The 23,826-nt window shown below is 47.6% G+C and overlaps 1 long non-coding RNA gene across 1 annotated transcript in view; it reads left to right on the forward strand.

The window, feature by feature from the left end:
- LOC147729492 (uncharacterized) overlaps nucleotides 1-17,872 on the forward strand; it is a 220,921-nt gene extending 203,049 nt beyond the window's left edge. Inside the window, exon 3 of the long non-coding RNA XR_015308319.1 lies at nucleotides 17,694-17,872. This is a non-coding gene — a long non-coding RNA (uncharacterized LOC147729492). The remainder of the gene's footprint in view (nucleotides 1-17,693) is intronic.
- The last annotated feature ends 5,954 nt before the right edge of the window (nucleotides 17,873-23,826 follow it).

Below are 23,826 nucleotides of genomic sequence, written 5' to 3' on the forward strand. Positions count from 1 at the left end.
CAAGGTCGCAGCTCCTCACAATCCTTCTTAGGTATAAAGAGCATGGGTGACGAGGCAGGGGAGGTGGAGTGTCTTATGAACCTAGACGCCAAATTGTCCTCTATGTAGGTTTTTAGATACAGCGTCTCTTTTTCTGTCGGGGCATACACCCTGCTGCCAGGGATATCCGCACCCGGAATGAGGTCGATCCTACAATCGTAGGTGCGATGAGGAGGCAATTGGGTAGCTTTTTGCTTATCGAACAAGGCGTGAAAAGCACTGTACTCATCGGGTAATGCTGTGGCACAACAAAAGGAATCAACGGTGCATTCGCTTGCTAAGAAAGTAGCGGGTGAGGGAACAAGGGGGAAGTCATGGTTTATCCCTTCCCGACAGTGTTCCTTGCAATACTCGGACGTCATACATACTGTACGGGACGCCCAGCTCACCGAAGGATTATGCAGCGTCAACCAAGGCATACCTAGAATGAGACGTAACTGAGGGGCATCGATAAGGTCGAACTGGATGTACTCACAGTGATCTTCACCGAATCTCATTAACAAGGCAAGCGTATGGTATGTGACAGGGCCTGAAGTCAGTACCGTACCATCCACTGTTTTCACTGTTTCAGGTATAGATTTCTTTTCACAGGGGATACCCATGCGGAAGGCATAGTTCTGATCGATATAGTTTCCGGTTGCCCCTGAGTCTAACAAGGCATCGAGTCTTAAAGGGTCCTGATTAGTTACCCTTAATGAAACACTCACGTTCATACGGGCGACTGCAGGGTGTAGGGTATTTGCGACATAAGGGGAGACCGTATCATGAGGTCGTCTCAAATCAGAGGTCTCTATCTGATCCGAGACCTTCAGTTTTCCGCCGGCTCACTGGAACTAAGAGCAGCCTTCCCTCGAGGAAGGGGATTTTTCCCTGGAACGTAATTCCGAGCTCTGCAGTCATTGATGAAGTGCCCACCTTTGCCACAATACAGGCAGAGTTTGAGCCTCCGTCGCCTGTCCCTTTCTTCCCTGGTGAGAGGACCACGTATTCCCCCAATTTGCATGGGTTCCGGTCCTTCCGGTGTCTTTACTTTTTCTTCACCCCCCTGCCGAGGTTTAACCAGGGGGTAAGAGTATCTATTATCCCCCCTGTTTCTATCCCCTTTCCGTTCCAGCAACCGGTGATCTAGTTGGACTGTCAAATCTATTAATTCCTCACATGTAGAAGGCAATTGCACCACCTGTGCTAATACGTCCTTCAGTTCTCCCTGGAGTCCTTGATAAAACAAGGAGATCCGTTTCTGAGCCGGCCAATCAGTTTCCACGATAAGGCGATTAAATGTGGTGATATAGGACAACAGATCTTGGGACCCTGGTCTTAAGGTCATTAATTCATGATCTAGGGACAACATGTGGGACTTTCGATCAAACAATTTACGGAGTTCTAGGCAAAAAGTGGAAAAATTATGCAAAACAGGGTCATTCCTTTCCAGTAAAGGAATAGTCCAGCTGGACGCATTCCCTCCCATATAGGACATCATGAAAGCTGTTTTGGAAGCCTCATCCTGAAAGACCATAGGCTTACATAGGAAATGTAGACGGCATTGATTCAAAAATGTCTCGAATTTTCGCGGGTCTCCATAAAACCTTTCGGGGGGAGCTAGGGGAATTCCATGATTTTGGATTATATGGACCGTGGGAGTGGTCTCGGTAGAAGTGGATGGGGCTGCAAACGAACCCCCAGTTTGGAAGGAAGGAGGCGGCTGCAAGGTGGCCGGTCTAATCAATGGTTTAACGGCTGGCTCTTTCTGGGCAAGGTCCGACATGTCTTTGCGTAAATCAGAGACCTCTTTATATAAAGCCTGGTTCTCAGCACGGGAGTTTTGAACCTCTTGTTGAAGTTCTGTAAAGCTCTCCAACAAGGAAGTGAGAATAGCATTAGTATCTATCGTCTAGGCTGGGCTGTACTCTTGGGCTTGTTAATCTGTCGGGATTGAGAGCAGCGCAAGAATACGCAAGCTCCACTAACCTTACTCTGATGGCCAGCAGAGACGATAGACGATAGTCCTTCCAACTCCGCACCGCACAAACCCCAACAATGGAATATACCCACTATTCGAGCCTGTACGGATAGGGGCCAGAAGGTAGATTGGCATCGGGGGAATGGTACTTCTGGTATCGTCTGGTCGTTACACCATGAGGTTACTGGTACTGGGACACTGCAGGTAGAGGAGGGGACAGAGAGCAAGAGATTAATGCCGCAAAGGTAACTGTGTGAACCTTGAATCCCCCCCTTGGATGCCACACTCACCAGTTTATCCACCCCATGTATCCAAGAAAGAATCCAAGCATACGCACAGCGCACTAGTGAAAAGGTTGCCAGAAGTACGGAGAAGTTAACTTCACTTCTCTACCTATCACAGCTGTAGGTAACAAAATAGATCTGGAGGACTACTAGTACCACGCTTGTAAGAACCACAATACACCTTGTGGATCGGTGTAGCCCAAGTATCAGGTAGAGTCAGCAATCACTGACAGAGAACTCGGAAATTCCCCGAATATAAACAAGAATGGCGGAAGCCCTAGTACCGCTTCAACCAGTAAAAGTAAACAAAAGAACAGGAGGCGAGCCCGCACTCCTCAGGTATACTTGCACGACAGATTATGGCTTGCAACAAGGACTCTCTGGGATTCCTGACCACGATGGCTCTTCGTCGGCGTTGATTGCTCCACCGTCGACTGACCAGGCTGGCTCTTCGTCAGCGTAGTGCAGATCAGAGGACTGACCACGCAGGCTTTTCCTCGACGTCGTGCAGAACAGGACCAATGACCACGCAGGCTTTTCATCAGAGTAGTCCTCAAGATATCCACTCGACAAGAGAATTCTCAACTGCTATGAGAGAATACGGAACACGATTGACAAGCCCCGTTGTGTTCCGGAGGTGGAGTTTATATAAGGTCATCCCATTGAGTCAGCCCCCAGCGCCGGATGGCCTTCTGGGACTTGTAGTATTTCCGCAAGGGACTGTCAATACGGAATCTTTTACATTTGGCCATGTCGATGGTAGCGATCGCTACAGGATTCAAGCAAACCGGGCTGAAGACGGCTGGAATGCCAGAAACCGATCCTCGGAAGCTTGTTTCTGGTACAGGGAAGATATGGCTTGGCAGTTCGAGCTGGACTGTTCCCATGAGGCACAGGGTCAGACTGATTTGCATATAGCCATGTCTGAACTGGGGTGGCGGAGTGGACTAAAGAACGGTGATGGATTAAACCCAGATCTTTTGACTGGGTGTGAGTGTTTGATTGATTCAGATGCTCCATCCATCACCACCCCCTTTTGTACCGCTTTTGGCCGCCATAAGTGTGGCAGGGTATGCTCAGACGTGAGTCCCTTGCTCACTTTGCCACTGGATTCAAGCAAGCCGGGCTGAAGATGGCTGGAATGCCAGAAACCGGTCCTCGGAAGCTTGTTTCCGGTCCAGGGAAGACATGGCTTGGCAGTTCGGGCTGGACTGTTCCCATGAGGCACAGGGTTAGACTGATTTGCATATAGCCATGTCTGAACTGGGGTGGCGGAGTGGGATAAAGAACGGTGATGGATTAAACCCAGATCTTTTGACTGGGTGTGAGTGTTTGATTGATTCAGATGCTCCGTCCATCACCACCCCATTTTGTACCAACTACATAGCAGCACTCAGAGGTCTAACCAAGTTATGTGATTTTGGGGAACTCAATGATTCCCTCATCAGGGACCAATTAGTCAGGTGCACCAATAATAGTCGCATACAAGAAAAACTCCTGGCAAAAAACCCTACTCTAAAAGAAGCTTGTAGCGTAGCACTATCCATAGAGCACACTGCTAAGTGCATCAAGGAAATGAAAATTCCAAATGAACTATTTGCCAATGTTCTCAACACCAGCAGTGCACACGACAGTTGCAATGATACGGAAATACTTAAGGTTAGACCCGGAGAAGTCAACGTTAACAAACCAGTCAGAGTAACTGATGGTTTAAAATGCTACAAGGGTGGCAGCAGCGATCACCTTGCGAGCAATATTCGTTGTACTGCCCGCAATGTGACATCTAAAATGTGTAACAGGAAGAGGCACTTTGCTAGAGTTTGCAGAGATGGGGAGAACAGTCAGGTGAAAGTGGTTTGCAGTGAGGGGAACCTATCCTCCAAGTATGTATTTCAAGTAAAAGATACCGACAATGATCCCTCTCCAAATCCTCCTGAATATACTAAGTATCCTAAATGTACCATTCATTTGAACAGTAAGCCCCTGGTTGTGTTTGCTGAATCGTGTTCCCCTTTTACTTTGATTAATCCTGATGATAATAACGAACTGACATCTCTGATCTTGATGTTTTGGAACCTGACATTTCACCAAAAGGATATGCAACAGAAACCATTCCAATAGTGAGGATGGTGAAAATGCTTATAAATTTCAAGGGGAGATCTACATGGGGTAAAGTGTACATTGTAAGAAAAGGTTCAACTCTAGCAATCTCCTTTTTAACAATGTCCATTGTACTGCCCGCAATGTGCCACCGGGTGGGGAAAACATCATTACAAACTGTGCTGCCTGCAATGTGCATCCGGGTAGGCAAAACATCATTATAAACTATTCCTCCAGGGCACCTATAGTAGTGGGTATACCAGATCAGTTATCTGCCACAACAGTGTCATATAGATATGCTTTGCCTTCACACTGTGTTAAGTTAACATGAGCTTATTAGGAGTTCAAATGTCATTTTACCTTTCTGCTGCTTCTGCACACAGCACATATTGTTATTAGAGCTTTTAGCCTAGTAGATTGTTTTGCTTCACATGAGAATAATATGTTTTGCTATTGTATCAACTTTGCTTGGTAAGCTATGTCTGTACAGTGAGTGCCGAGGCCTTCAGGGTTATTTCAACACAGTGGTTGTTGTGTGGTCTGATCTTCGCACGTTCTAGACATAGCATATATGCAGCTGCGGCCAACTCTAATTTTAGGCGCATTTAATATTGCACTGCACAGAGCATGCACACACACTTGATGATGCTTCTCATGCAGACAGCTGGTGGAAGATGATGTGATCCCTTTCCACTAGGAACAGAGGTATGGGGTCGCCCTTCTAAAACCCAAAGAGACCTTCCTTAGATATAAAATAATATACTAGCAAGGGAGGGTAAGACTTAGGTGTCTTTTAGCCGTCTTCTCTCTAGCATTTTAACATGCTTTCTCCCTTTGTATTTTATGGACTAGTAACTATGCTGATTACGTTGTTTCTTATAATATGTTTGCTTGTATTAGCTAAGATACTGCGCTTGAGAACACCGCATTAGTAATAAACTTTTCAAACGTGCACGTGTCTTCATTTACTCCTCGTTCTGGATTGATATGTTGGTATAACGAAAGAGTGTTCATGTGTTCCACGTTACCGGAGTTGTTCTAAGTCCATGTTCTGGGTTGTCTAAACATTGGGAGTTTGTAAGAACCAATGAGACACTGATTGCTAGTCTGGTAGGGGATTTTGGGTACTAAGGTGAGTTTTGGCACACCCTAATTCACTGAGGTTCCTAGTCTCTATGCACAGTTCTGTGTGAGAGAGGATCCCTGCGACATGGCGCCCAACGTTGGTGGTCTTATTACATGACACTTGAGTAGTGCTTCTATCAGTCCTTAACACCCTTCACTATTGTTTCCGGTTAACAGTGGTGTCGGATAAACCTACCTATAGTTACATGGATCTTTTCAAGCTTGATTCTTTTTAAACAGTTTCTTTTTGAACAACTACTAAGTTGTGCTACGTAGTTTTTATGGTACCTTTTTCTTACTGTGTCGCTATGGCCGTTGATATTCCACAGCATAGTCGGATTGCGGTACGCAATCAATTACAGACTTAAGATGTCCCTGTGGATGGCATGGCTGTGATCATGGTGGAGAGTGCGGAAGTAGCTTACCCATATGATTTTTTTTTTACTCGTGGGTGACCTTCCCGGCTGTGAATGCAAATACTAATGTGTTCGACACGTACTCTTCGACTGCCATGCCACAGGAATATGTTCCCTATCCAACACAGGAAGTTCCTATTAATGCTTGGCAGCACCGAGTTTGGTTTAATGGCGCCCTACCACACTCTTTTTTAACTCAGAGGTTAGGTCCTTTATCCATTCCAGGCGCAACTTGGCCTGTTTTGGCTGGATTTACACCGCATCCTCGACATGGAGCGGTTCCCTTTGCAGATTTATGGCTGTTACATACAGTCGCAATTAGTGTAATTCGGTTGTTAGTGAAGTACATAACCCGCAATCTCCTGGGCGGGGCCCGGGTGCTGCGGCGCTTCCTGCCGGACAGGGCGGTATGAGGCTCAGTCCTGTGATGGTGAACGTAGTAATGGGCAAGTGCCCCCAGAATAAGGATGATTTTCCTTTCTGGCTTGCCGAGAAGTTTGACCAGCTGGAAGCAGTTTTTCCTAACACGACTCCTGGTAAAAAACACAGAATTCTGACAATTAGCATGCCAAAAGACTTGGTCCCGGAACCTGGTGACTGTGAAACATGGGGTAGGACCTTTGTGGCAGTGTATACGAGGTGCTTCGGTACTCCTTCATTGACTGTCCTTCCTACGGTCCTTAAGCGTGTTCAGGATGAGCACTGACCTGAAGCGTCGGTTGAATTGGGTATACGCTTATGCGGCACTTTTGACGTAGTTTCCGATCTCCTACTTGCGAATGTCAAGAGAGATACAGTGAACTTTCAGGTGTCTAATGCTCTGCAGGCTGTACCCGATGTCGACAAACCCCGACAGTTAGCAAGAATTATTGTGGCAGCTTATAAGACCGTAGGCCGCAACAGTTTGGGACTCAAGCCTTTCTCAACAAAAGAGAAAAAACAACCCCAAGGGCAGAAGTCAGAAACTGACAAACAGCCCAAGGCTAAGAAGCAAAATTGGCGGAAAAAACAACAAAAACAGGGTAAACAACAACAGCAGAAACAGGAGTCTCGTCCTGCATCTCCAGTGCCTGCACCTACAGAACGTATTTATGACTTGCGCAACGATAAAATCACCTGATCGTTTTCAAGATTCTGAACAACGCTCTCCTCGTTCTCTTCAGGATTCATCGCCTCATCGACCGGTGGTGGAGGAGGTAGCAGAGGTCGGGGGCGGCCAGCAGGGACGCGACCAACCCCGCCCGAAAGACGGTAAAGGCAAGCAGGACGATTCAACACCGAAAAGACCCCAGTTTCAGAAAAAGAAAGTTGCCGCTTTAACAGCAAGATATGCCACAGATAGTGAGAACGCAGCTTCGAAATCAGACATGGGCTCTGACCTTGCTGGACAGTGCGGCGGAGATTACCATAGTGCGAGAGGCCCTGCATCCGCTACTGAATGTGACAGCGACTGACCGTTATGTTGTTGTGGAGATAGCTGACAGTAGAGTTGCTCCCCCTGATAGACTTCATGAAATAGTCCTTTTAGTTGAAGGTGACATGTAACGTACCATAAAAAGAGTATTTTGGGAGAATCTTACGACTATCCATGACGTTTTGTTAGCGGAGGCTGACTGGCCCCCACCTTTTGTGCTCGCAGCTCCGAGAGGGGAGGAGGTAATCCTCCCTAGTTTCGCGCACACGGTCTCGAAGGAGCATGCGCTGAATTTTGCAGAGGAGTGGGTTAAAGCCCTGGCGCCTGCTCTGTACCGTACACACTGTGGTTGGGATATATTTTCCCCACACCACGAGATTCCCTTACGGTCTATGCCACAGCCTCAACCTCAATATCCCATCAGACGCGAAGCTAAGGCTTCTGTTGCGGAAATCCTTGAACAATGGAATATCAAGGTGTAATTGAAACGTGTGTCACCAATGAATAACCCTCTGTTTACTGTGACCAAGCCATACGGCTCGTACCGTTTGGTATTGGATTACCGGCATCTTAACTCGCATTGTCGTAACTGTGCAGTACAGAATACTCATGGCCCTGCCTTAGTGGATAGTCTTGTACGTAAGCGGTTTAAAACCACGCTTGACATATCCAACGTTTTTTTTGCCCTCCATTTGGATAGTCTAAGTTCCCAATGGACCAGTTTTACAAACGGCGGCAAATAAAAACAGTTCAAACGTTTACCAATGGGCTATAAGAATAGTCCGGGCGTGTTTGCTGCTCTCTCTTGGAGACAATAGACCCGATGCGTGTTCGTATGTGGATGACATTTATCTCACAGACGACGAACTTTGGGTGCATCTGTGTCGAGTTGACCGCATAATTTGTAGCTTTGCGACTTCAGCTACAAATTCAACTTTGCAAAGTCTCACATTGCAGAGTACACAGTGTCGTTCCTGGGCTACGAGCTCAACAATGAAGGTCGAGGATTGGCTTGTTACTTCTTGGAGAAATGCGCACAACTGCGCGCTCCGACAACTCTGAAAAAATTACAGTCCTTGCTGTGATTGTTGAATTTCGGGCGAACATACATTCCTGAATATGCCCAGCGTATCAAGCCTTTGTATGCCTTGATACAACCTACTTTTACCAAATCGTGCTGGCTGCCAGAACACTAAGCTATTTTGCAATCTTTGCAGGCTGATTTTCTAGAATCTAAATTCTTACTGACTTGTGATAACCACACCAACCTGGTGATAAGAATCATCCCTGGGGCGGTGGGTTTCACTTATCTTACTTTTAATGAAGGTGACACAGTACCTATTGCTTACAAGTCACACTTGTGCACTTGGGCTGAAATGCGGTTTTCCTCTGTGGAAAAAGGTTTGACAGCATTGCAGATGGCGATTCTTAAGGAAGGTGCACTGTCGCAGGGAAAACACATGTTGGTTGTTACCCCGTATCCTGCATTTGAAGCAGTTAGGAAAGCCAGTGTACCAAATTCTAAAGCTTTGCACCCACGGTGGATACAATGGGCAGCATCATTGACATCTCTGGATGTCACGTTTATTTTTGATGCCTCCTTACAGTTGCAGGAGTTTTTGCAATATGAATTCGTTCATCCTGCACCTTTGGCTCTGCGGCCTTTGGAGGATTTCCATTGCATCATATACACTGATGGTTCAGCGCAAGTTGAGCATGGGTCTAAACATGCATACGTTCCGCTTGCGCCATTGTGGTGGGTGCCATGGTGAATGATGAGTTCAAGTCCAGAGTCGGGCACACGCTGACTCTAGGGGACTGCACCGCACAATTGGCAGAGCTTCGTGCTTTGATGCTTGCATTGGAGTACGCTGATCCTAGTGTGACAACTCTAATTGTGAGTGATTCTTACTACTGTGAACAGTCTTACAATGAAAACCTGTTTTTTTGGATTCAGAATGATTTTGGTGATTCCAAGGGTAACACAATAAAACATAAAAGGATCTGGGTCCGAGTGGCTGCGCCTAAAGAGCAGTTGCCACTCGTGTTTGTAATTCTATGTCAGGACCGGAGGCGAGGATTATGCTATATATTCTCTCTTCGCTTTATTCAAAGTTTGCACAGCAGCTCTTAATTTAACAATTAACAAACTTCATTTCCCAAAACACTAGGGAAAAGAAAACAACGTCTCTTCAGTCCTTGCACAGTTTCCATGAAGGTCTTCCCATAAATCCTCATGCAACTTCCTGCACTTCCTCTTTCTTCGCTGCTCGGCAGCTCGAGATAAGTGCATTTTTTTCTCTTGGGCTTTGTGAACGTTTTCGTGCTGGGGGATTGTTTGTGCATATGTCGAACCTTTTATTTAAGATCCCCTACACCGCGGCAGCGCTCGTGCGCTTTTTACGTGGTATCCCGCTTCATCAGCGGACTGCGGTGCGGTCCGCCGGCCGCTAGAGGCCGCTGCAGGGACGTCGCGACCTGGGTCCCGGAGCGCGTTCTGACAGGGATAACGTAACATGGAGCAAGACTATTATAAGGAGGAAGACTCCTTGGCGTACCTGCAATGGGATGACTATTTTTACGCCAAAGTCGACGATGCTATTCATAAGGCAGTATCAGACCTAATGACGCCTATGGAGCAGCGTCTAGCGGACAAAATAGAGCAGCTGTGTGCTAAGATGGGACAACCACACCCTGCAGTCCCAGAGACGTCGGATACTCCACCTCCAGCTTCAGACTGTCAGGTTCCTCCCCCACCTAAGAAAAAGTGCAATAGAGAGGTAGAGACAGACGCATTTGAGCGCCTTAAACAGGCGTTTTTGGAGCATACAGCTCCCATTTTACCGCCCCAAGACCCCTCTCCTGGGAATGATGAACTCCCGCCAGCGTCCTCTGCAACGCAGCAAGGCGATTCCCCGGACGCTTTCGATGACGAGGCGGGCTCCTCAATGTCGTGGAGGCCTGCGGGATCCTCGGATCCACCTAAGGCGACTATTTCCGACATGTTAGATCCAGATGACATTGTTCATCCCCGCTCTGCGGAGTGGATGCCCGCCGAGAAAGCAGCTTTGTACCTGGCTTCGCGTCTCAGGAAACCTTTGGAGAGTGAGGCACGCAGTAGACTACGGGCGGAGTGCCCGCGGCCCTCTTCAGAAGGCAAGGTGTCCATTACTCCGGAAATTGAAAGCAAAATGGCAATGTTCTTAGCCAAGTTTATTAAGGATCCCAAGAAGGGAATAGATCACTCCTGGCGTTCCTGTCAGGATAAACTGCTAGATACCATTGGCCCGATCGCCAAGATCCTTGACATGGCGGAGGAAGCTCGGGTTTCAGATTCTTTGATTGATCCCGAGGTCCTCTCAGCTTGGGCGCAACGGGCGATTTGTTTTGTGGGCAATGCCAATTGCTCCCTCTCGACAGAGTGGCGTAGGTCTCTGTTGATTAAGGTCGACCCCAAGCTTGGGGACTTGGCAGGTTCCGAGGCGGGGGCCTCGGCGTTTATAAAGGAACTTGGGAAGTTTGTGGCCACGATCACATCCCTCGACAAAGCCCAAGCGAACATAAAGAGAGTTGTTACTCCACAGGTTTTCCGTGGGGCCGGGCGGGTATGAGCCGCCCGTCCGGCCGTGGCCAAAACCAGCAGCCCCAAAGTAGGGGACAAGGCTCCGGGCGCCGACAATATCAGTCAGACCAGCGCTTCACCAACTTTTACCCAACCAGGGGCCAACGTTTCAGAGGACGCTGCTGCAGAGGAAACTACTGCTGGTCTCCACTGGGTATGGGTTCCCAAGCAGTAAGTCCAAACCCTGCCTTAATTAGTATCAAAAAAGAATGCCAGTACTGCCAAATGATTCTAAGTCCTTAGTAGACACTGTACATATGAACCAAACAATATGTAAGGAAGATACAAATCATAGAATTAATCACTTTTGAGTTTGCATTTTATTTACACTTTTTCTTTTTAACTTATACTTTTTTTGCCATTTCAAAGGTTTTTACAAAATATTGTAGTGAAATAAATTACAAAAAATGAACATCAAGGTACTTTTCACATCAAAATTTCATTCATACACATTCATACAGCTAGACATTTCATTCATACTAAAAAACATTCATTCAACTAACAGTCTAAGACAATATATACTTTTTACAATTTATGTACACTTTATGACTCGGAAACCATAGAATCTCATTTGTGAAAGTAAATCCCTCTAATCATAGAGTTGTTCTATTTTCTTATGGTTTCAACGTGAGAACGTTATCTGAGAAGTTCTACGCGTTTCAAACTCCGTGATTAGGGAGTTCTCGTCAGGACCATAGACTGCAAATGAAAAACAAGGGAACCTCTATTAATACTTGATCTCAAAAAGGGTGAAAGCTGCTTTTGGCTCAACACCCACTTCTCTGCCTCTTACCTCTCTAATTGTCAGTAGGATGTACCTCATAAGTTCGTCACCGTCCGCGGAGCGGGACCACCTATATAACAAATGTGAACGCTATTGAAATCGTTCAAGAAATGGCTCAAAGAAATGATGGCTGCACTCGCTCTCACACATGTTATACAATTGTACTCACTTTAAGATGATGATCTTTCTCTTTAATTCTAGAACAAAGCATGGTAAAAATTGAGTCAGTGACCTGTTTTTTGCTTGTGAAAAACCATACCTATGGCGTTTTTAGGGAGTTTCGAATCTTACCGGTTTTGTTGTTTTCAGCCTCTGTGGATTGGATTCCGTTTGATTGAATTGATAATTTGCTGAGCGCCTGGGGGAGCCAAGAGAGGACGATTCAGAGTTTGTTTGTATGAGATACAGACTTCAGTAGCGGTGTTTTTAGTGGAACGTACCTTTGGTTCGCAGTGTGTTCTGGCTGTGTCCCGCCTCACGCTCCGGGATGTGTTGCTCTGTGGAGCTATTATTTCCTGTTTTGAAAAAGTCACATGACTTAGTTGTGTACTGTGGTCACCATCTTTGTCTAGTCATTTCCTGTTTGGATTCACATGTGTGTACTTGACGATTGTTGTATTATCTCATGAAGCCAGGTAGTCATCCTATTGGTTTTGCTGATTGTGTACCATGTTATCTCCGATGCAATCATTGTATAATTCTATCATCAGGGGTTTCTATAGGATATGGAACCAGTCAGTAGGTCCTAAGTATGGTTCTGTCTTTGGATTAGTTATAATTTGAACATCTCAGAGAGTTCATTTAATCCGTTTGTAGCTGTATTGAACCTTACGATCATTGATGCTTCTGTTCTTGATAATTTGGCCTCTAGGTCTCCTCCTCTTAGGTCCTGTTCCACTTTTGTTATCACTGTCCACCTTAGTTCATTGTCTCCATGATTCTTTATTTGCCAATGATTTACCAATGGGGCATTCGCTACCTTTCGTTTGATCCTTGATTTATGTTGTTGGATCCTTAAACGGACCTCCTGGTTGGTTTTCCCAATATATAGGAGGTTACATGGACACTTGATTCCATAGATGACCGATCGTGTTTTACAGTTTGTAAACATCTCATGTCTCCATGTTACTCCGTTGTGTTTAAATGTTGTTCCTTCTTCGGTGGACTCACAACAGTTGCATCCTCCACATTATGGTGTCCCATCATTGGTGGGAAGCCCATCATGTTCCTCAGATTGGTGGGTGGTTTAATTGGAAGTGCAGCTCTCACCAATTTATTGGCTAAACTTGATTCTTTTTTGAAGGCAAATAGTGGGGGTTTATTCAATTCCTCACTTAGATTTTTAACCAAGTGCCAATTGTTATGCACCACTTTTTTTTAACATGTTGGAGTTTGGGCAATATGTGGTGACTTGAGCTATTCGGTCCAATTTCTTTTTGTTTTTTTTCTCCAACAGATGTTCCTGTGGAGTCCACCAAGCCCGTTTTTTGAATGTTGTAAGAGTTTTTTGGGGTACCCGCGATCGATGAGATTGTTGGTTAATTTCTCAGCATGTTTTTCATATTCCTGCCGATCTTGGCAATTTCTCCGGAATAATCCCTAATCACGGAGTTTGAAACACGTAGACCTTCTCAGATAACGTTCTCACGTTGAAACCATAAGAACAACTCTATGATTAGAGGGATTTACTTTCACAAATGAGATTCTATGGTTTCCGAGTCATAAAGTGTACATAAATTGTAAAAAGTATATGTTGTCTTAGACTGTTAGTTGAATGAATGTTTTTTAGTATGAATGAAATGTCTAGCTGTATGAATGTGTATGTATGAAATTTTGATGTGAAAAGTACCTTGATGTTCGTTTTTTGTAATATATTTCACTACAATATTTTGTAAAAATCTTTGAAATGGCAAAAAAAGTATAAGTTAAAAAGAAAAAGTGTAAATAAAATGCAAACTCAAAAGTGATTAATTCTATGATTTGTATCTTCCTTACATATTGTTTGGTTCATATGTACAGTGTCTACTAAGGACTTGGAATCATTTGGCAGTACTGGCATTCTTTTTTGATACTAACAGAGAAAACTACGGCAATAACAACGGTGAGTGTCTTGCCGGCGGCGCAGCTTCAGGTTGGGGGCAAGTTAACGCAGTTCTTCCCCGCATAGGAAGCCCTGACAGAGGATGCGTGGGTACTCCAGACAGTCCAGGGATTTCGAATAGAGTTTTATGGGTCCCCTTGGCAGGAGCGCCCCCCCTCGACCAATTGTGTTCTGCGCATCAGACGCGGCTTTAATAGACGAAGAAGTGCGAGAGTTGCTCCGCAAAGGAGCGGTGTATCACACAGAGGTGCACCCGTCGGGGTTTTTAAGCAACCTTTTCCTAGTGAACAAGGCTGACGGTGGCCAGAGGCCTGTGATCAATCTCCGGAAGTTCAACGAGTGGTTGGTGTACAGACACTTCAAAATGGAGGGCATTCATTTGCTGAGAGATGTTCTCTAACCACTCGATTGGATGGTACGTTTGGACCTGAAGGACGCATACCTGGTGGTGCCGATCTTTCCTCCTCACAGGTGGTTCCTCCAATTTCTTTGGAGGGGGCAGGCTTACGAATTTCAGTGCCTCCGTTCGGCCTCTCCTCGGCCCCGTGGTGTTTCACCAAGGTCCTCAAGCCAGTAGTGGAGTACCTGAGGACTCACGGGGTCCGCTTGATTGTCTACTTGGACGACTTGCTTCTCCTAAGTCAGTCCTTCACAACTGCGAACCCATCTGCAGATGGCGGTGTCTCTCCTCCAGTCCCTAGGGTTTGTTATCAATGAGAAGAAGTCCCTCCTGGTTCCTATGCAGAAGGCCACCTTTTTGGGTTTTGTGATAGATTCCACCTCAGCCACTCTCAGCTTACCCTCCAGGAAGGTGGCAAAGATCCGTCATGAGATCCGGCAGAAATTGGCGAAGCAGAGGACCTCCCTGCTGCAAAATTCTCATTTGGTGGGCCTCTTTTCGGCGTCGATCCAGGCGATCTTTCCAGGGCCGTTGCATTAACGCCCCTAAAAAAGTTGAAAGCTCATCACCTGCGGAAGGGTCTCACTTACTCTCAGGTGGTTCCCCTAACGGAGGAGGTCCGCGAGGAGCTGGAATGGTGGCTATCACACATGGAAGCGTGGAACGGGAGAGCAATTTTCGGCTCAGCCCCAGACTTGGTGATAATCGGACGCCAGCCGGGCAGGCTGTGGCGCACGGTGTGGAGAGTTTTCTACCAACGGCAGCTGGTCTCCGCAAGAGCAACTGCTCCACATCAATTGTGTGGAGCTCCTAGCGGGCTCCTTGGCCGTCCAGTGTTGGACCAAAGACCAAGCCTCGGTCCTCTTAAAGAAGGACAGTGTGTCGGCGGTCCGATACATAAATCACCTGGGGGGTACTCGGTCCAAAGCGTTAGCGAATATGGCAAAGCAGTTTTGGGAGTTTTGTCTAGCCCATCAAATATCGGTAACAGCGGAGTACTTTCCGGGGAAGGAGAATCTTGTAGCGGATTGGCACTCCTGTTACCTCCGGGACTCCAGCGTTTGGAAGCTGGATCCAGTGATTTTCCATTACCTTCAGGAGAGATGGGGTCCGTTCTCCATCGACCTCTTTGCTTGCCGCCTCGATCTGCAGCTTCTCCGGTTCTTCAGTTGGAGACCAGATCCTCTAGCGGAGGCAGGGATTGCGTTCAGACAGGATTGGACGCAGGAGAGGGGATATGCCTTCCCTCCATTTTCCATGATCACCAGGGTAACAGCCCAAGTTCGCAGGCAAGAGACCGCGGTGGTCCTGATCACTCCATGCTGGAAGTCCATGTTTGGTTTCCAGTGCTTCTGGGACTTTCTTGGGATTCTCCAATCCGACTCCACCGACTCCGCATCTCCTGTTGAGTCCAGAGGGGAGTCCCCACCGCTTGGTGGAGGAGGGTTCCCTGCAGCTCGTAGCATGGCGGATTACAGGCAACGTTGGAGATTGCCAGGCCTTTCAGCCCACGCTGAGCTCTTGTTGTTCAAAGCTTGGGCAGACAGCACATTGAAACGATATAAATCAGCATGGACGCGATGGGTATGCTGGTGTCTACGACAGGAAGTGGATCCCGTGGTCACAGATCTGGCCCATGTTCTCAAATACTTAGCGGAGTTAGCCAAAAAGGGTCTGGCATATAGGTAATTGAATGCGGTCCGGTCAGCAATTTCAGCAGGACAGGCTCCGGTGGATGGAGCCCCCTTGAGGTAACATCCTTTTGTCTGTAAACTCCTGAGGGGCATTAGGCTGTCGCTCCCTCCAGAACCCCGTTATTCAGTTCTCTGGGACGTAAACCTGGTTCTTAATTTACTGTTGTCCTGGCAGCCTAATCGCTTTGTTTCACGCAAGGAATTGTCGGCGAAACTAGCCATGTTTTTATGTTTGGTGTCGTGTAGGAGAGTGTCTGATATTCGTGCCCTAGACATCAGGGCCAGGGTTTTTTCCCCGGATGGGGTGACTTTTACGGTGAGTAGACGTACCAAATCGAACACACGCACAATTTCCTATCCTGCTTTTGCAGAATCCCCAAAGCTTTGTGTGGTGCAATGCTTAAAAGCTTATGAGGACGCTACGGAGGAAGTTCGTCCCCCGGGCGAACGACAACTCCCAATAGCCCTCAAGAAGCCCTTTAAGGCGGTTTCCTCCCCCACGATTGCCCGGTGGGTACGGTGGGTGATGCAGGAGGCAGGTATCAATACACGAGCTTTTGGTGCGCATTCCACTTGTAAATGTAAATGTAAATGTATTTGAGCTTATATAGCGCACAGCTACCCACAAAGGGTTTCCCGGCGCTTGCTTAGGGAACCCGTCCTGGTATTCCCCTTTGAGATAACCCCGGCAGGGTATCCACAAGGTGAAAGCCAGGCATCCCGCCGCGAGGGGCCGTTGTGGAGATTAAGCAAGCTATTGCCCAGAGTCGCAGAGTGTGAACCCGTGAGTTGAGAAGGCACCGGAGCGAGAATTATCGCGTCCGTGGAATTTTTGAGCCCAAGACCCGCCGAGGCGGGGAATTGAACCCTGGTCCAGGGCCGATCTCAGCTTCCGGGTCTGCCGCCTCTAACCCCTGAGCCACACTTCTTGGGGTGCTATGGCGTCCAAGGCGTTCAACCTTGGTGTGCGTTTGGAAGACCTTATGAGAGCAGCGGACTGGTCATCAGACTCAACCTTTAAACGGCTCTATTTTAAGCCGCTGCTGAGTGTAGCGCAAGTGGTGGTGAGTAAGCTTTGAAGGAGCATAATCCTCGCCTCCGGTCCTGACATGGAATAGAAATTTTCCTAGCCTACGAGAAGGTAAGTTTTAATTTTATTAAGGACGCGGAGGCGAGGATTATCCCACCCAGCAAGCACCTTCATGATTCAGGTCCCAGGTACATTAGGAAACGCCTTGCTCTTTACAAGCCGAGCAGAGCTTTGCGATCTGCCTCCTTGTCTAAAATGGTCGTTCCGTCCATCAAGCGAACCAGACAAGGTGGGCGTTCTTTCCATTACCTGGCTCCATGCGCCTGGAATGAGCTTCCTATTTCTCTCAGACAGGCCCCTAGTCTGATGTCTTTCAGAAAGGCACTAAAAACCTGGCTTTTTACCAGTTAACTTCGCTGTTCCTTATTTTCTGTAGTTATGTTTCCTTTTCCTAAAGGACTTCCTCGCCAAAGCGCCGGGACACTCCTACTGGAGTAGCCGTTGCGCTATAGAAGAACCCAAATAACATAACATAACATAACATAACGTTGGTTGCTATCTCTCGCCGTAATGGGTGTAAGTAACTCAGTTTGTTATTGCATGCCTACAATGTTCTCTTTTCTAACGATCACCGCTGTGTATACTGAATGTTTATTTTGTTGATGTACCTCAATGTGAAAAACGATTAAGGGCATCTCTAGTAATTTGGTGTTGTTTCTTTCAGGGAATGATCATATAAAACAAAGCGCCTAACCTTGGGGAAACTCTTCCAGCGAAGAAAGAGGAAGTGCAGGAAGTTGCATGAGGATTTATGGGAAGACCTTCTTGGAAAGGACTGAAGAGACTTTGTTTTCTTTTCCCTAGTGTTGTGGGAAATGAAGTTTGTTAATGGTTAAATTAAGAGCTGCTGTGCAAAATTTGAATAAAGCGAAGAGAGAATATATAGCATAATCCTTGCCTCCGCGTCCTTAATAGAATTGAAACTTACCTTCTCGTAGGCTAGGCAAATTTCTATTCACACTTTAGGTCATCAGCACGTGGGAGTCCACGCTGTTGGCAATTAATTGGCTGATGAGGCCGCAAAATCAGCAGTTTTGTCATATTTAGTTGCAGCAGTTACCCAGTCCAAAAGTAAGATTGATGATGACATCTTGGTAGCTGTTGCTGCGACTGAGAAGGGAATTAAATATCCTAAGGGTTTCCCTTCGAAGTATACATACCACTTAAGTCCTGATAAAGTTCCTTATGTGAAAATTCCTCACGTTGGTGAGAGATTACTTCCCAATGCGGATCGCAGGCACACATTGATCACAGCAGCCCATTAAGGAGACGCGTCTGCGCATGTGGGCGTTTCAGCTACTGTGGCTCAGTTACAACAATGTTTCTGGTGGCTGGGGCTGTACAAACAGACGTGTGATTATGTCCTTCAATGTGACATTTGCCAGCAGATCAAGCCATCAACTGCTGTGCGTCCGCCCCAGACACAGTTGTACATTTCTAATAAACCACTTGGTTATGTTTATTTAGATCACTGCGGTCCTTTTTCTTCTGATACTGCGAATGAGTACATCTTAGTAGCAGCAGTTGATTCATGCACACGCTTTGTGTGGGTCTGGCCCCACGGCAGCGCTGATTCATGGACTGTCATAAGAGACTTGAGTGTCTTTGTAGGAATTTTTGCCTGTGGTACCTTCCATTCGGATCAGGGTCCGGCTTTCGCCTCTAAGGCGTTGAGTTTACGTGGTTTTCGACTCCGCTTCGTATCTAGCCGCCATTTTGTGTTTAACTGCCATTTTGTGTTGCCTCACTCAGGCAGCACGGCAAACGTGGTGAACGCGATGTTTTTGCCTGTTCAGCTGTTACATGTCTATCTCTTTGAAGAGTAACTCTTGCCCATGTTTACGAAACCGATGTCAGGGTTTTGCCGAGTCTGTAAATCCATGTCTAGACTGATTAATCCATGTCTTACTCCACTGTTTGGGACCCACCATTCTTCTTGACTCTATCTTGTTTAACTAGCCTTCGATATTCTCTTTGTGTGTTCTCTTGTTACATAAACTATCCTTTGAAGCATTCAAACATGTTCTACCACCTGCAAATTGAATTACGGGCACTAGTGTTGATTAACTTGAGGGGAGGAGAGCACACAGGGTCTGAAAGAAGGGTCTGTTTTAGACATTCGATAGCTTGTTTTCAAACTATTCCTATTTGTCCGTTTTGTATGTTTTGGGAGTTGTCATTGTAAACTTGTGTACTATAATAGACTGTGCGCCACGGAATTAAGTGGCAGTCTCCTGAGAACCTACCATTGGTGTACTTACAGGACAACTGTGCTTAGCTGCAGCTAATAAATCTGCTTTTCTACGCCAAACAGAGTGTCTCGTGTCTCTGTCCGTCAAGGCAGGTGAACCCGGAGATCTCAGGTGTGCCCTTCGCCGCCTGGCCCATAAGATCAGGTTCTCCAATTGGCGGCCCAACGTGTGGGCGACTTCAGTGGTAGTAGTTTTGCCCAAGGGTCGTGAGGAGCTTCGCAAGAAAATTCCGGAGGATTTTGCGAACCACGTGAGCAACCCCTGTATGTCGAAGTGGACTGAACATCTTTTGAAGCGCGGCTACTCCTTTCCGACGGCTGCTGACGACTGCTGACCTGACTGTCACCCTGCCTTGGCCCTCTGGTGATGATTGGTATCGCGAGACGTTAGACGGACATCTGTTGGCGTGAGAAAACATCTAGTTAAGTATTCGTGGGTAGCGCCCACTCTTTGTTTTTGTTTTGTTATTCGATTAGTGCACTAACCAAAGCCGAGGGGTAAGTACGTTTGTGCTGCGACTATATTGTCCCAAAAAATCCCTTGACGTTTGTAAGAAGTCCAGTTCATTACAAAATGCCTGGATTTAGTAAGTTTAGGAAATGTTGTTGTTTTGGTTGCTCTAGGGATTCCCGGCTAGAGGATTCTTGTCCGATTCCTCTGAATCAGGTGACCGCCTGGACCTCGTCCCGAACGGTTGCTCCCCCACGCTCCCTGGCTCCTGCTTGCAATCTTCTTTCCAGCGCCCACAGCTGAAGCGCTTTCAATCGGCCCTTGTGTGTGGTATCGTAGCTCTTGTGATTCTTTAACTTCACTTATTCATAGCGCTTTGTGCTTTGCTCATTGTGGTAGCGCTTTAACATAACTGCATTTGCCCACAGCTGAAGCACCTTCAATCAGCCCTCGTGTGTAAAATCATAGCTCTTTGTGCTTAGCTCATTTTGGTAGCGCTTTAACTTAACAGCATTTGGTAGCGCTTTTACATATTTGCCGCAGTATTCAGTCCTTTGCGCTTTCACTGCTTACAGTGCATTCCTTCATTGCTGGCGTTGTACTGTGTTGGTTTCGATTCCTATCCCTCCCACCATTTTGTTGTTGTGCTTTCCCCTGGCCCGCCTCCCCGCTACCGCCTCCCAGCTGACCCGCCCACCCACGAACAGAGGGTCCTCCACCTCCAAGAGAAGACTGTGACCGCCTGGACCTCGTCCCGAACGGTTGCTTCCCCACGCTCCCTGGCTCCTGCTTGCAATCTTCTTTCCAGCGCCCACAGCTGAAGCGCTTTCAATCGGCCCACGTGTGTGGTATCGTAGCTCTTGTGATTCTTTAGCTTCACTTATTCATAGCGCTTTGTGCTTTGCTCATTGTGGTAGCGCTTTAACATAACTGCATTTGCCCACAGCTGAAGCACCTTCAATCAGCCCTCATGTGTAAAATCATAGCGCTTTGTGCTTAGCTCATTTTGGTAGCGCTTTAACTTAACGTCATTTGGTAGTGCTTTTACATATTCGCAGCAGTATTCAGTCCTTTGCGCTTTCACTGCTTACAGTGCATTCCTTCATTGCTGACGTTGTACTGTGTTGGTTTCGATTCCTATCCCTCCCACAATTTTGTTGTTGTGCTTTCCCCTGGCCCGCCTCCCCGCTACCGCCTCCCAGCTGACCCGCCCACGCTCCGCCCCCTCCACTATCCATTAAAAGCAGATGTCCCAACGCGCAGCGTCCACGCGCTGCGGCCGCGCCGAAGGTGCACCAAAGGTAAGCCCGTCTACGCCCGTCCGCGCCTGGACCGCGCCCAGCGCCAGACCCCCTGACCCCCGTACCACCCACCCTTCCCGCATCACATACGACGCCTCCACCCTCTTAGCCCTTAATCCCGGCCGTCTCCCCACCTGCGTCCAAGCCGCCCCTGGACACACCCATAGACCCTTCACTTGCAACTCCTGCAAATTCGACGGCACCAAGACCAACTCCACATCCACTAAAACCAAACTGAGACCTGGCACCAACCACCTAAAATGCATCCTGATCAACACCCGCTCGGTCCACAGACATGCCATCGACCTTTGGAATCTACTAGACACCACCTCCCCGGACGTCGCCTTCCTAACAGAAACATGGATGAACGCCTCCTCAGCCCCAGATATCACCATTGCCATCCCGGAAGGCTACAAGATCATCCGGAAAGACCGCACCAAGCAAACAGGAGGAGGCATCGCTATCGTCCATAAGAATTCCATCCGCATCTCAACCAGCTCAGACGTCAATCTCGCTAGCGCCGAACACCTTCACTTTCAGATCCACACTGACCCCCAAGACCACTCTCAGAGGCACCCTCCACTACAGGCCACCAGGACCCCGTGCTCAATTCAGTGAAGACATCACTGACTTTATCACCCCACACGCCCTCCCCTCCGAGAACTTCATTCTATTGGGAGACCTCAATTTTCACCTGGAAAAAAACGACAGCAACACCACCACCCTTCTGGACAATCTCACCAACCTCGGACTCAAACAACTTGTTAATACCCCCACTCACGACGCAGGTCACACACTCGACCCTATCTTCACCTCCAGCAAACATATCTCCTTCAGTCACACCGCAGCTCTCCATTGGACGGACCACAGCTGGGTTCACTTTTTCTACAAAAAGCCCACAACCCACAACCATCCTCAACCTACTATGCGAAGAAACTGGAACAAAATCACCATCGACCAGATCTCCTCATCGCTTCTTCAAAACCCCCCTGCCCACTCTTTGAACCCCAACCAAGCAGCCATTAACCTCACTCAATGGCTAACCAACAGCGCCGACAACCTAGCACCCCTGAGAAAAGGTCAAATCAAACTAGGCAACAAAAACACCCCCTGGTTCAACGATGATCTTAAGAAATCCAAGAAACTCTGTCGCTCCCTTGAGAAGGCATGGAAAAAAGACCCAAACACCAGTACCAGGGGCGCCTTCAAAAACGCCACTCGCATACACCACCAACTGATCCGGACTGCCAAGAAAGCCGCCTTCAAAGACCGACTCGACAACAACGCCCACAACAGCAAGGAATTATTCAACATCGTCAAAGAGTTTACCAACCCCGCTGCCAACTCTAACGACATCACTCCCTCCCAAGCCCTTTGCGACTCCCTAGCTTCGTTCTTCCACGACAAAATCGCAGACATCCACAACAGCTTCGATAACCAACCTGGAGACCAACCCTCCCAACCTTCCGCAGTACCTTCACCCCCCTTGAACATCCTTAATGACTGGAACCCAATCTCCACTGAGGACACCATCCGCCTGATGAACTCCATCCACTCAGGATCCCCCACAGACCCATGCCCTCACCACATCTTCAACAAAGCTGATTCCATCATAGCACCACACCTCCGAGACGTCATCAACTGCTCCCTTAACTCCGCCACCTTCCCGGAAAGCTGGAAACACGCCGAACTAAGCGCCCTTCTGAAAAAACCCACAGCGGACCCCACCGAACTCAAAAACTACCGCCCAATCTCGCTCCTTCCATTCCCAGCCAAAGTAATCGAGAAAGCTGTCAACAACCAGCTCGCCGCCTTCCTCGAAACCAACAAATCCCTCGACTCCTCACAATCTGGCTTCCGAGCCAAACACAGCACCGAGACCGCACTCATCGCAGCAACAGACGACATTCACGGCCAGAAAATGGAACGCTCTCCCCTCGAACCTCAGAGCGGAACCCAACCTCCTTCGATTTAGAAAGTCCCTCAAAACCCTCCTTTTCCCTGATTTTTCTTCGAAATTTCCCTGTGCCCCCCGTTAGGAGTTCGAGGTTTTAGCGCTGGGATACTCAAGGGTGACTACGCGCTCTACAAAAACCAAAATATACCAAATATATATATACATTCGAACTCTACTGGACAATGGAGACACAGTCGCCCTCATCCTCCTCGACCTCTCCGCAGCCTTTGACACAGTTTGTCATAGCACCTTAATACAACGCCTCAGAAACATCGGAATCCAAGGAAAAGCACTGGAATGGATCACCTCGTTCCTTGCCGGAAGAACTCAGAGAGTCCGCCTTCCACCATTCAAGTCAGAGGCCACTGAAGTCATCTGTGGCGTGCCACAAGGGTCTTCACTCAGTCCCACCCGCTTCAACGTATACATGAGCCCCCTCGCGGCCATCGCACGCCAACACAACCTCAACATCATCTCCTACGCTGATGACACTCAACTGATCCTCTCACTCACCAAAGACCCTAACACCGCCAAAACAAACCTACATGAAGGAATGAAAGAAGTAGCTGATTGGATGAAGCACAGCCGTCTGAAACTGAATTCCGAAAAAACAGAAGTCCTTATCTTAGGAACCTCCCCCTCTGCCTGGGACAACTCCTGGTGACCAGAGTCCCTTGGAAAAGCACCCATCCCGACAGACCACGCACGGAACCTGGGCGTCATCCTGGACTCCTCACTCTCGATGACCAGACAAGTCAACGCCGTCTCATCATCGTGCTTCAACATTCTTCGCATGCTCAAAAAAACTTTTCGCTGGATCCCCACCGAAACTAGAAA

This window comes from Lissotriton vulgaris, chromosome 2_1 (assembly GCF_964263255.1).
Source record: "Lissotriton vulgaris chromosome 2_1, aLisVul1.2, whole genome shotgun sequence".
NCBI lineage: Eukaryota > Metazoa > Chordata > Amphibia > Caudata > Salamandridae > Lissotriton > Lissotriton vulgaris.